This window comes from Adiantum capillus-veneris, chromosome 25 (genome assembly GCF_014529385.1).
Source record: "Adiantum capillus-veneris isolate H3 chromosome 25, ASM1452938v2, whole genome shotgun sequence".
NCBI lineage: Eukaryota > Viridiplantae > Streptophyta > Polypodiopsida > Polypodiales > Pteridaceae > Adiantum > Adiantum capillus-veneris.
The window spans coordinates 30,009,744-30,023,167 of NC_140955.1; the positions used below are offsets into that span (position 1 = coordinate 30,009,744).

General features: G+C 44.4%; 1 protein-coding gene across 1 annotated transcript in view; it reads left to right on the forward strand.

Moving 5' to 3' along the window:
- Positions 1–13,424, forward strand: part of LOC147424647 (rab GTPase-activating protein 22-like) — a 91,586-nt gene that overhangs the window by 13,831 nt on the left and 64,331 nt on the right. The window lies entirely within an intron of this gene.

Consider the following 13,424-nt stretch of genomic DNA (forward strand, 5'->3'; position numbering starts at 1 on the left):
CAAACCTGTCCATGGATGTAATTGCAGGTTTTTGACCCAATTTCGCCAGCATAACGGCGCGAAACCCTTTGTAGGTCAAAGTACACGTCAAGGACACTTTCCCTTGCGCTTAGGAAGCTTCCTAGTGAACTGCAGGTCAATTTCAGCGTGCTGTAATTCCCTGATTTAACACTGTCAGGTGCCCAAAGCCTTGTTTAAGCATCCTGAGGTTTCCCGAGGCTCCCTTGACGTTGTCTTGCAGTTTAGGTGCGAAACCCTAAACCTGCAGAAAATCACAGCAAGCTGTAATTTTCTGTTTTGGATCGTTTCGGGCAGAGAGAACACGTTTACGCGTGTCTCGGGTGCTCCCACACACAATGGGACAATTCCCCTTTGAAACAGACTAGTTTTCACGTGAGAAAACTCTCCGTGTTCGCAATCCTTTGCGATGGAACTGTGCGTACCTGTGGAGGATTAGCAATTAGCTAATCCGGTTCGTGTACAGAAGGCTCTTGCCTTGGCAAACGCACATAAAACTCCCAGAACTGTACATGGTCATCTGAGGAGCCCAACTAGTGGGGCATTACCATATGTGCGAAGGGGAGAGAGAGATGTGTGAGAAAATTGTCGCGCTACATGGAGCAAGGGAGAAGGCAAGCTTTCCATTGATTCTGTGATCACCTGCACCCACTACTCACACACACACTGTAGTCACACTGAATTGCAAAATCAGTCCCTCACAAAAATGGACGCCCCCTCCCGCTGATGGATCTTGCAAATAGCCGTGGAGCCACCATGTGTCCAGTTTGCCTCTTTAGAGTTAATTCCTAGTACCCACCGACTTATAAGTGTAGCGAGGGGACCTAAATGACTTTGAGCTGAGCCTAGACACCCTTTTACTGCTCGGATTCCAGTGCCCGTTGGCCCGACCAACTCTTGGCGACAAGGCTTTCCCGTCTGCGGGTGAAACTCTTGGCCGTCGGCCATTTCACATTGGCCATACAATGTCCGGCCATTTGTAACTTCAAAAAGAGGGTCCCGAAAATTAAATAAAAATCATCGGACAGAAACCAACAACTAAGGTTAGAAGTTGCCACATCCTGGTGATAGTAGTTAGCAATTGCCACGCCCTCGTGACAACCAATCAATACGACTTTCTCGAAGATAGGAGCAAGAAGACCAAAGAATTCAAGGAGGGTGGACAAGCACTAAAATTTGATACCTTTTTAGGCTTTTGAGATGCTCACAAGACCCTCACTTTAATTCAAGAGTCTTACATAGCTTTTTCTGGAGGGCGCTACTCAGAGCACTCCAAGATTAGGAGGACAACATCCTATTTGAAAGGAAATGCACGCACATGGTGGTCCACTCCTTAGTTACAAAAAGAAGCACCGACAAAGTGGCTAAAGTTAAAGCGACTTTTATTTCCTCTTGGCTCACTCAGGAGTACGAACGTGATGTGTTACCGCTTGGAATCATCTTCGGATGACCAAGGGAGATACTTTGGATACTTACTGCGAGAGATTTTGGGATGCTTTTCTACCTACCTTTGCTTTAAAAAATATCACCTTTAAGCAACAAATCAAGCGTTTTTGCTATGGACTTCCCAAAGAGATACGAGATTACTGCTTACTATAGATGTTCGAGTCCATGCAACAACTGATGGGACATGCTAAGCAAGGGTTTGCTATGCATTCGAGGAATCTGACTTATTTAACTGATTAATTTTTGACACGTGGCCGGATAAACTTCAACAAATGATAACAGGAGAAAAGGGAAGTTTCAGAAAAAGATTGATACACTTCCACAACTGAAAGAGGAACAGAAATCCGGGTACCTCAACGCGGGGAAGTGTTTTGACTTTGGGGAACAAGGACATATATCCACACGGTGCCCCAAAAAGGCACCCAGTGGACAATCAGAAGATAGGCCAGAGAGTTCCAGAATAGTCGAAGAACATGGAAGAAAAGGAAAGACGAAAGCATGATTTGTCACGTGACACATCCAGCCCTATGTGTCCGTGGACAAGCTACAGCATGATCAGGGTTCAGTTCAGTCAAGTCAAGTCTAGATTAGAAGTGATCTGGCACTTTTTGTGAGTCTATTCGTAGACCGTGCATGCCCAGTCACTTAGTGTAGATGCATATCCTCTGGTTGCACACAGCATGATCATCAATATTCCCATCAGAATCCATCAGATTCCATCAAGGGAATTTTCCAGTGCATTTAGCCTATTTTACCTATTTTTGGCATTTTTCACTTATTAATTTAAGTGACTTTCCAACAAAAGTAGGAAGGGCAATTTCGCTAAGTTTGTATATAAGCAAACCCAAGTTAGCACTAAATGGCAGAAGAGGCAGCAGGAGCTCCACGCTCAACAGGCAACTTCTCAGCAGACGCCCCCAGGAGACCTAGCATTTTGCAGAACCAGCATCACCTAGCGTTTTTCCCCATCAGATCAGCCTCGGCTACCGCAGACAACAAGAGCCCCAACGTTTTTGCAAGAGATCAGCAGATCAGCCTAGCGTTTTGCATTTTGCAAAACCACGGCAGCAGCAGGACCAAAATTCAGCCCTAGCGTTTTTGGTTGCAGATCAGCCCCGGCGTTTTGCACCTTCACCGCGGCGGAAAGTCAAGGAACATTAGCATTTTCAGTTTTTAGCAGTTAGTACCCGCAGATCAAGTCCCGAACCTCGCAGTTCTCACCTTCCCGCAGCAGTTCCTCGTTGCACGGTCAGTTTTCCGCAAGGTTTACAGTTTCAGCCCGGGAAACGCAGATTTCAGCATCTGCGTTTTCAGTGCGTCCTCGTCGCATCATCGTCATCAACATTGTCACCGACATAGAGTCAGAATTCAGCAGATAGAAGATTAGCAGATTTCAGCCCATAGCGTTTTTGGACAACTGTAGAAAGATTGCAGATTTCAGCCCTTAGGTCGACTTCGTCATCCCCGTCGTCATCGTCGACATAGCCTAGACTTGCATCAGTCTCATGCATCACCATTGTACCAGATTGTGCAATCATAAGTAGACCACTCTTGCTGACGAGAGTGGGGCCTTCGGAGGAGGGTTTTACGTCTCTGGTGTCGTATCTCTCTTCTCTCTCTATCTCTCAGTCTCATACACCTGCACGCACAGTGTTCATTCACTTTGTTTGTGATCATAACACTCTCTCATTAAGAACGGAAGGCTCTACCTTCCATAAGAACAAAAGGAACCTTGAGCACAGTTCGGAGCACTCATCTTGAGCAAAGCTCAAACATTCATTCCGCTGCACCTAACATGATTGGTACCAGATTGTGTGGGGACGGACCCAAATCAGATAGATGAAAGCACTGAACTTTGCCGCGCATGGGGCAAAGTACGAGCTCAAGAAGTCCTCATCTTCTTTGACGGAGGAGCCAAGGCCAACTTTATTTCACCTGAATTGGCGGTTGGACTTGGAATTACACCCGAGCAAATGGGGCCACAAGCAGAGGCTATTCTAGAGGCACCCGGACGGGATGTTTCCATTACACCTGTCATTGGAAAACTTCGTTTGCATTGTCAGGGGTATTTAGGGCACGAGGACTTTTACATCATGCCTTTGGAAGGGTGTGACGTCCTCCTAGGAATCCCTTGGTTCCACAAGAACAGTACCATGGTTGATTATAGGGCTTGGAAAGCGACTTTGAATAATGAGAAGGGCAGAGAGATTGTACTTGATGTAGGGCGAGTCCTTACCACTTGTGTCGGCTTCGACCATTTCCAAATTAATGAAATTCAGTCTTCTTGTTTACTCGATCTTCTTGAAGGAAGTGAATGATGAACAAAGGTCAAATATGTATGATTTAGAAAAGGAACGACAATAATTTCTCTGAAGGCTTACCAGGTGAGTTACCACCCTCTCGTCCTGAGGATCACACGATTGATTTGATTCCCGGTGGTACACCACCGAACGGACCACCTTATCGAGTTAACCGAGCCCAAAATGAAGAAATAATGGACCAAGTAAAAGAACTTGAAAAGGGTCTGGTCCAATCTAGCACTTCTCCTTTTTGTTCACCGGTATTGCTAGTATTAAAGAAAGATGGATCTTGGAGAATGTGCATTGACTATATAGTATAGAGCTCTCAATAAAATCACCATCAAGAACAGATTCCCTATTCCAAGGATCGATGCTATACTCGAGAGACTATAGGGATCCTCTTGTTGTAACAGAATGATATCATAAAATCCAAATTGCTCTTGGGGACTTCTACAAGACAACTATAACAGACATGGATACTCCAAGTCAAGATTCTACCGCGACACCACAAGAATTCACTTCAAAACAGTTCACAGTTCATAATTGCTTCGACACTGGCCCGACGGAGTTCCGTGCGTCTAGAGATATTGGCCCCAAAGACTGGCGCCCCTTTCGGTATTTCTTTTTGTATTAATTTGCAACTCAAAAGTACAAGTGAGTGGAAGCCTCTCACTCTCAGACTCTACGTCCAGATGCTCTGAGAAGTGGGAAGCTGTTAAAGGTTACAAGGGATGCCAAAAGCAGAGCCCAAAAACTTCAAAATCAAAAGTTGTCTCTCTCTCACAGGCTCTCTCTTGAGAGAATAAAGCAAAAGCTCTCTCTCTCTCTCTCTCTCTCTTTCTCAAATTGCATAGCCAAAGCCAAAAGCTGACGCTACTTTTTTTGTACAACTGCTGTCAGCAAATCCGCCGCAAAACGCGGGCGTCCGTAGAGCAGGCCACGTCATCAATTGGACGTCCGTACAGCAAGCAGTGCCACGTCAACATTCGGCCCAAAATTTCCGGGATTGCCCATGCCAAGGGAGGGTGTGTGAGTGTCCAGTTTGCAACCCTAGTATGCCACGTCACTTGTTTGTGACATACCCCCCTCTTGAAAGCATTGTAATCGCCCTCGATTACGCCTACGAAATAGACAAAAGCCATGAACTGTCTTAGCAGACACTGACTGTTAGTACCGACGCAGTAGGAACACACATCGACATCACTTGACATCTTAGGACAAATCACATTCAACATTCATTCGGATCTCAGGCCATGATTTATCGGCAATGCAATTAGCAATCGCATCTAGATCCACTCAAGACCTCATAGATGCCCGATTGACTAATCCCTATTGCAACCATGTCTATCGAAATCATTCAGACCAAAATGCTGCAATCATTTCGTCTATCAGTTCCTGCACTTAAACAAGTCAAGAACAAATCAGTTTCATATTATCCGGGATTCCATTTCATAAAGTCATACAACAAAATACTGTCAGCTCTCAGTATCCCTGAAGCTGAAAGAGACATTAGTGACTAGTATTCAAAAATCGAGGCAAATCGAGGCATCTGTTGACAAAGGAGCGGAGTAACTCCCCTCTTGTGCATACCCACCGTACCAGATATCCGGCCAAGCTGAATTCGGGGCTCCATTTGGAATAGACTATGCTAAACCAAAAGCTTCAAGGTAAAGATTCACAATCTGAAGAGTATTTGCTACGTCCTCCTCCTCCATCCACTTCGCATCCAATGCAGGATAGTTCTTGAATTTAACCAAGAATCGCCTCTCCGCTTTACCCTTAATCTTTCTTTATGTGCCAAAATCTGTTTTGGAAGAAGGATCTCCTCGTTTTCTTCCACTTCGGGTTGCTCATCAGGCTCCCCATCTTCGGGCACATCGCCTTTGAAAGGTTTCAGGAGACTCACATGAAAAGCATTGTGAATCCTCCAAGTGTCGGGCAGCTTCAGTCGGAAGGAGACATCATTTATCTTTTTGGAGATCTGGAAAGGTCCGTAGTATTGCATACTAAGCTTTGGAAAAAGCCTTTCCTTTCCCTTCCTCTTTCTCAGGCGTTCCTTCTCAAAACATAAGAGCACCCAGTCACTCCTTTAATTTCAAATCGTGTCGATGGCGATCTGCTGCCATTTTTTTGTCTCTCTTGAGATTTTTGCAAAGCCTCGTGGACCTTGGCAAAAGCCGTGTCCAAGTCGCATGTGTACTCATCGGCTTCAAAAATCTTATCTTTCGTGCTTAGGAAGGGTGGAACCTTCTTAGCACCTCAATAATCTCAAATGGCACCTTCCCCGTCGAAGAGTGTATCGTGTTGTTATAGGCGAATTCCACCAAAGGTAAATACTTTTCCCATTGAGTCTTCTGATCACAGATGTAAGACTTCAATAAATCTAGTACCATTGAATTGCCAATCTTAGACTGCCCACAGTCTGCGGGTGGAAAGATGATGAGAATTGCAACCGCGTGCCAATGTTCTCCCAAATTGCCTTCCAAAACAAACTCGTGAATCTGGGGTTCCTGTCGGAGACAATCGTCTCGAGCATGCCATTAAATCTAAAGATCTGGGCCACAAACAATCTCGCTAAGTGATCCGGCTTAACTATTTTCTTCATTGGAATGAAATGAGCTTGCTTGCTAAATCTGTCAATAACAGTCTAGATACCATTGTGACCACTCTGTATTCTCGGGAGATCAAAAATGAAATCCATTGCAATACTTTCCCAGGGGCGGGTGGGTATGGGCAAAGGCTGTAACAATCCCTGTGCTTTATGCCTGTCAAACTTGACCTTTTGGCATACCAAGCAACTGTGCACAAACTTGTCCACATCCTTCTTGAGTCTCGGCCAAAAGAAGTATCTCTATATCCCTTTCAAGGTGGTAGTGATGCCACGGTGATCCGTAAAAGGTGGATAGTGGCATTCGGTCATAACCTTTTCCCTCAACGGCTGTGTAACGCACATCACGGTTTTCCTCATGAAGTAGCCATCTCGAATGGAATATCCCACTATTGTCTCCCCATCCCGTATCCGTGTGAAAATGTCTACAAAATCTCTATCTGTGGCATACTGATCGACCATATCCTCGAAGCTCCTATAATGTATCGTGGAAATAGCCAGAACCAACGGTTTCCGAGACAAAGCATCTGCCACCAAATTCTTCTGTCTCTGCACATGGACAATCTGGAAGTGAAACTGTGACAAGATGTTCGCCCACCGCATCTGCTTTTCCGATAGTTGCTTCTGTGACAAGAAGTAGCGTAAACTCTGATGGTCTGTAAGGACACTAAAATCAGCTCCGAGTAGGTAATGTCGCCACTGAGTAAGAGCATGGATAACCGCCAAAAGCTTTTTCTCATAAATCTATGCTGTCAATTCCTGCCTTGAGAACAATCGGCTCTCGTAGGCAATGACATGGCCTTCTTGCATTAAGACCGCACCCAGACTACGGCCACAAGCATCACAATATACTTCAAATGACTTCTGCAAGTCCGGCAAAGTCAAAACTGGTCCGGTAGTCAATTTCTCTTTGAATGTTTGAAAGGCAGTCACCTCTGTGGGTCCCCACGAGAAAGGGACTCCTTTCTGTGTCAAGATATACAAAGGGGAAGCAACCTCTTCAAACTTTCTAATGAACCGCCTGTAGTAAGAACACAAGCCCAAGAAGCTTCTAACTTCATGGACATTCTTCAAATTGGGCCAATCACGGATAGTCTCGATCTTGGCCGGGTCCATCTGCACTCTTGCTGCTGAGACAATGTGTCCCAAAAAGTGTATCTCTGGTAGGAAAAATTCACTTTTCTTTGCATTAATCACCAACTTGTGATCTCATAATGCCTAAAAGACCTGAAGCAGATGTTCTCTATGTTCTGTCTCGTCCTTGGAGAAAACAAAGATGTCGTCAAAGAAAGTGCCAACAAATAGTGTATACTCTCGAAAAATCCTGTCACAAACGGGAGCGCATAACAATATAAAATACATTCGGATAAATAGGATTTATCACTTATTACTGAAGCGAGAGCATATAAAGAGAAATAAATAGAGAGAGAGATAGAGACTGAGAAGATCGACACTGTACTGGGGACCAGAAGATGGGCTGGTCCCCCCCCGTAATAGTATCTTTATTACTGAGAAGAAGTCTATACAAGCACTTGAACCGAACGTATTACCACGTTCGTTCTAGAATAAGACTTGATGGTTCCCGAAAGCCTCAGCTTCCGATTCCTAGGGCAAAACGCTATTCCAAGGAACTTCGGTTCCTTATTCCAATTCCTCGAGAATCAACGTTCTCGCCTCTGGATCTCACCTTCCAGACTCAGGGCATGGCCTCCCTGCAACTCTTTTCCAACTCTCTTTCCAGAGCCCTCTTCCCGCAGAACAACTCTGCTTTCCCGGACACGAAGTCCTTACTTGGGAATCCCAACTTCCGGATCACAACTTGAGAGACTACCTCTCTCCGATCCGTGGATCTACTTCCCAAACTCAGGTACGAAACCCTTATGCTGATCTGGCTCTAGTTCCTCAGAGCGCTTTTCTCTTGCAGAGGCTCATGGCTTCCTCTGCTCCTACTCCCTCACGAAGAGGAAACACACCTGCAATCAAATACTCAAAGATTATAACATGAAAATCGTTCCCTTCAAAGTCTCGACGCTCGAAACACAACTCGATTCTCGAAAAGCAATTCCCTGGAAGAGATCTCTACATAGAAAATTCCTCTCTTCCAATCCTACACACAAAAGAGGTGTGTTCTCGAGTTCCTTCTCATAAATCAGCCCCGTCTACGACGTGTATGGGCTGAAAACAGAGAAAAACAGCAGCTTGTCGCGATGGAAACACGCTCCATAGGCACTTCTTCGCGAGGGAACTCCCGCACTGGGTCTTAGCGACATCGGGTACACTTGGAACAGCCATGGGCATCACCGGCAAACGTCTTCTTTGCGGGTGAACTCTGCAGCAGCATCTCCTTCTTGTAAAAACTGATCCTTCCCTCTGAGTGAGGGCATGAGATGCTTTTATAGCTCCCGGCCCACAGGCACGAATAGCTGCTCGCGTAGAGATCGCGGCCATTTTTTAAATTTTTTTTCCAATTTTTTTTTCGCTGTTCTGCCAGAAAAAGAGAGAGAAAACGCTGGCTGATCTGTGGCCTTATTTATTAGATGGCTGCCCAGTTATTAAATGGGCAGCCGACATATTTTAAAAATAATATGAATCTGTTGTCCAAAAACTCAAGAAAACCTTATAAGTTAAAAACAATGCTTTCACAGCACTTTCCAGGCGTCCCTGGATGCAATCACACGTACAATTGCAATGCAGACATCGACTTCCTCGCGGGAAAGCATTTGCTTTCCCGAAAAGCAATCCCGCTTATTCAGAAAGCATCTGTTTTTCCTCAAAGTTTCCTATGAACCCATCTTCATTCAAGTGCTTGCTTTTCCTTGTGCACAATTCTAACACAGTTCGGAATTTCCTCTCGACTATGGATATCCCCTTTCCGATGCACCCGTCACCCACCTTGTGACGCATCAGGAATACCCATCACCTAGTCCTTTCCTACCGAACTTACGGTACAATCTCCTTTGCGATGCTCTATGTCATCCATCCTATGACGCATCAGAGATGTCCGTTCCCGGATGGTCAGATACTTCTTTCCGATGCTCCCTGTCACCCATCCGATGTGACGCATCAGAAGCACCCGTTCTTGGTGGCCTTACAGATATTCCCTTTCACAATGCTCCTGTCATTACTTTGAATGACGCACTAGGAATACTCTGTACTCGGATGTCTCCAGTGAGAAAAACTCTCTCACTTAAAATTCCAATAATTCATTTAGAATTATTTTTCCTTGTGTTCCAAGCGAGAAAACCCTCTCACTTATAAATCCAATAATTCATTTAGAATTATTTTTCTGTCAGATAAAGCCAATTTAGCAACATCCCTCTCACTTATAAACAATTGTCCTCAACTGTAGAGGTCCAACTGAACTGCCGGGAAGAAACCAGAAAAATTCCAAATCTTGCTCAATGGTAAGTTGAGCTTGTCCTTTCTCAGTAGAGAACTTAAAAATGAAATTAAACAAAAATTCAAAAATTCAATAATTCAATACTTACCTTACCGGATCATGTCTTCCTCTAGTACCTCGAGGATATCCTTCACCTGTCATAAACTTACGAGTCAGGTAAGAACTCGTCATTCACGTCTTTCCAACAGATTGGAAGTTTCCTCATCCGAGAATCTGTTAACTCAATTCCACCTTCTCAATCCCGAGAAGAATAATCCTCCTAGAAATGAATCTAGGTCTTTGCCCTTACACATAACCTTGCGCTATTAGTCTTGAGGATATTAAACCTCTTGTGTCCTCTCCCATAGGGCATGTCGAGAGCATTAAGCTCATGTGAATCTTCCTGTGGCAGACAAAGTGTGCTATCTTACCAAAGTAAGTTCTTATTCCGGAGCCTTTGCTTTGGGTAGGCCAATTGTTTTGATCCAAAGTTTCCTTATCCGAGACTCTGTTAACTTGATTCCGTCTTCTCAAATTCGAGAAGAATAATCTTCTTAGAAATCAATCTAGGTATCTGTCCTTGCGCATAATCTGGCGCTGTTAATCCAGAGGGTATTAAACCTCTTGTGTCCTCCCACATAGGGAATGCCCAAGTCATAGAGCATTAAGCTCGATGTCTTTCTTTCACAAACAAAGTTTGCGATCACCTTAGAGAAGGTTCTTGTTCCAGGCCGTCGCTCAACGTAGGCGGACGGTTCCAATTCGAAGATTCTTTGTGCACGGTGGCACTTCCTTCCAATCTTTTCCTCCAGCGAGTCATTACCACCAGCAGTGTTTTCCCAACGCCCATTAGCGTCTCTTCCTTACAAAATCATAAAAAATGATTCACCTTACGAGCATCAATGACGACTTGCAAAATCTCAGGCAGATAGGATTCTAGCCATAGCATTTTCTGAACGCACGTTCAAACCCGGTTCACAATAGAGCGAACCCTCTTTGAATCTCAGGGATATTCTCCCATATGTGGTTAAGGTAATTCTTACCATTTTAAAACGGTTGGCGAATTTTACTCTTACGAACATAATAGTTCGAATTTATTCCAGTAGCGTGTAAATGCTACTTGACCTGCTCATGGAGAAACATATACCGCAACGAAAAGTTGCTACTATAATGGTAAAAGCACATAGCGTACTCAATAATCAACGACCATCAAAAAACCTCTTCTCCGTAGAGAAACTCAAATTCCTTCTACCGAGCACATCTCAAATAGAGATTCTCGTGTGGGAATATCCTTGCGCGCAAAAAGGCGCTCAAGAGAGTATAACAAACTCCCGTCCAGTTCTTGAAAAGGAAGTTGGTTCATCTCATTCCGTTCAGCAGGAAAAAAAATCAACTGGTAGATGATCCACCTTGGCATAGGTCTGCATCTTCGTGTGTTATCCATGTACCCAAAGGTGTACATAATTCTTAAGCTGTGTTAGAGTTTTGATGAACCTGGGAAATTACCTTCCCTTCGCAAGATCCTTAGAGCGAAGGCGCTCAACCTGACGATCCCTTGGCTCGATCTTAGAGCAAAACCCGCTCATTAAATAAACTAGGAATTCAATCCGTGGATTCTCGAGCATAGTCCGTAGTCGTCGCTTGTTCCTTCCCTCATAAAGAGAGTGTTCATTCACTTCTGCGAAAAGCACTACCATGTTATCCCTTACCCGGTAGAGGGTGTTGGTTCATAAGGTACTCAAGCTTAGTGAAAGCTGTTCTTGGTTGAAATCTCGGAATGGTTCCTTCCTTTCTGCCGTCCTACCCGCAATAGCAGGTAATTTGTTGGTGAACTACCGGATACGAGATCAATAGTTGACCTTCCGGATATTTGAGCAAACCAATCCATCGCATAAAGCAATGTTTCAACTCAATTCTACTCTCATAAACACTCGAGAGTGATTGTCTTGGTTAGACACATGCATATCTTGTGCATAAAAGCAATACGCAGTTTATGAGTTCCTCAAAGATTTAACTTTGATCAAAGACCTGCCCTCTCACTTAAAGTTTGAGGGTCTTCTATTCAAAAACTTAGGAGTTAGATTGAATTCCCTTACTCCAAACTTTCTCCGGATAGCAACGTATCCTTCGAGGAGAGGTAACAAAAATTCATTGTTTCTGTGTTCAATGGTTTCTGTCCCACTGCGGGGATTAAAGTCTATGTACACTAAGGTGTACACTTTCAGCTTTTATCGCTCACTCCACCATCTGCTGCAAAGTATCTTGTAGATGCGTCTACAAAATTCGGGCAAAAGTCCTTCGTTAAATTTCTTCATCTTTCCTTCCTCAAAGAGGATAAGAGTGGAGCTATCTTGGCAAGAATGAACCACTACTTGCTTTGAGTCACTCGTGTTCCTATTGGGCAAACCGATCCCAATCATCTTTGATGCCTTCCTCAAAGCGTAGAGGAAAAAAAAATTGTCCAAAAATTCAGCTTTGAATTGAATCCAAGTCTTGTTGTAAGTTCCTTGCAGAGCTTTGGTATACCACCAAGTACTTGCAATCCCCTTGAGGTGTTTGGTCACATGCCTCATCTTCGACACTTCTTAGAAATTGCCATTTGCAAAGGCAACTTCAAATTGTCAAATGAAAGCAGTAGCTTTCAGGACATCTTCCCTTCTGTCAAAAGTATCAAACTTGACTAGAGTGTTCCTAGGTCTAGAGACCTTCTTCGTACCCTTCCTGAGATGACGGGATTTCTTGGCTATGGTTCTGGATTGATGTTCATGGATATCTTCTAGGTTCTGAACGATCTTGAGAATTCCGCTCCTTGGATTCTCTAGGTTCTTGAGCATCATGCTCTTGTCGCCTTCTCAAAGAATCCCAAGTCTTGTGTCGACTTCTTGCAGAGAGAAAAAAAAAAAAATCCAACTCTGCGAGCTTTTTCCTGCAGGACTTAGGTTTCCGTCTGCTTACTTCTCTCTTGGCTTGTCATGGCTTCTTCCCGTATCTTCCCAGAATCGTCCTCCTTTACAGAGAAAGAGAGGAGACCATGCTCTGATACCACTGTCACAAACGGGAGCGCATAACAATATAAAATACATTCGGATAAATAGGATTTATCACTTATTACTGAAGCCAGAGGATATAGAGAGAAATAAATAGAGAGAGAGATAGAGAGTGAGAAGATCGACAGAGTACTGGGGACCAGAAGATAGGCTGGTCCCCCCCCGTAATAGTATCTTTATTACTGAGGAGAAGTCTATACAAGCACTTGAACCGAACGTATTACCACGTTCGTTCTAGAATAAGACTTCATGGTTCCCGGAAGCCTCAGCTTCCGATTCCTAGGGCAAAACCCTATTCCAAGGAACTTCGGTTCCTTATTCCAATTCCTCGAGAATCAACGTTCTCGCCTCTGGATCTCACCTTCCAGACTCAGGGCATGGCATCCCTGCAACTCTTTTCCAACTCTCTTTCCAGAGTCCTCTTCCCGCAGAACAACTCTGCTTTCCCGGACACGAAGTCCTTACTTGGGAATCCCAACTTCCGGATCACAACTTGAGAGACTACCTCTCTCCGATCCGTGGATCTACTTCCCAAACTCGGGTACGAAACCCTTGGGCTGATCTGGCTCTAGTTCCTCAGAGCGCTTTTCTCCTACAGAGGCTCATGCCTTCCTCTGCTCCTACTC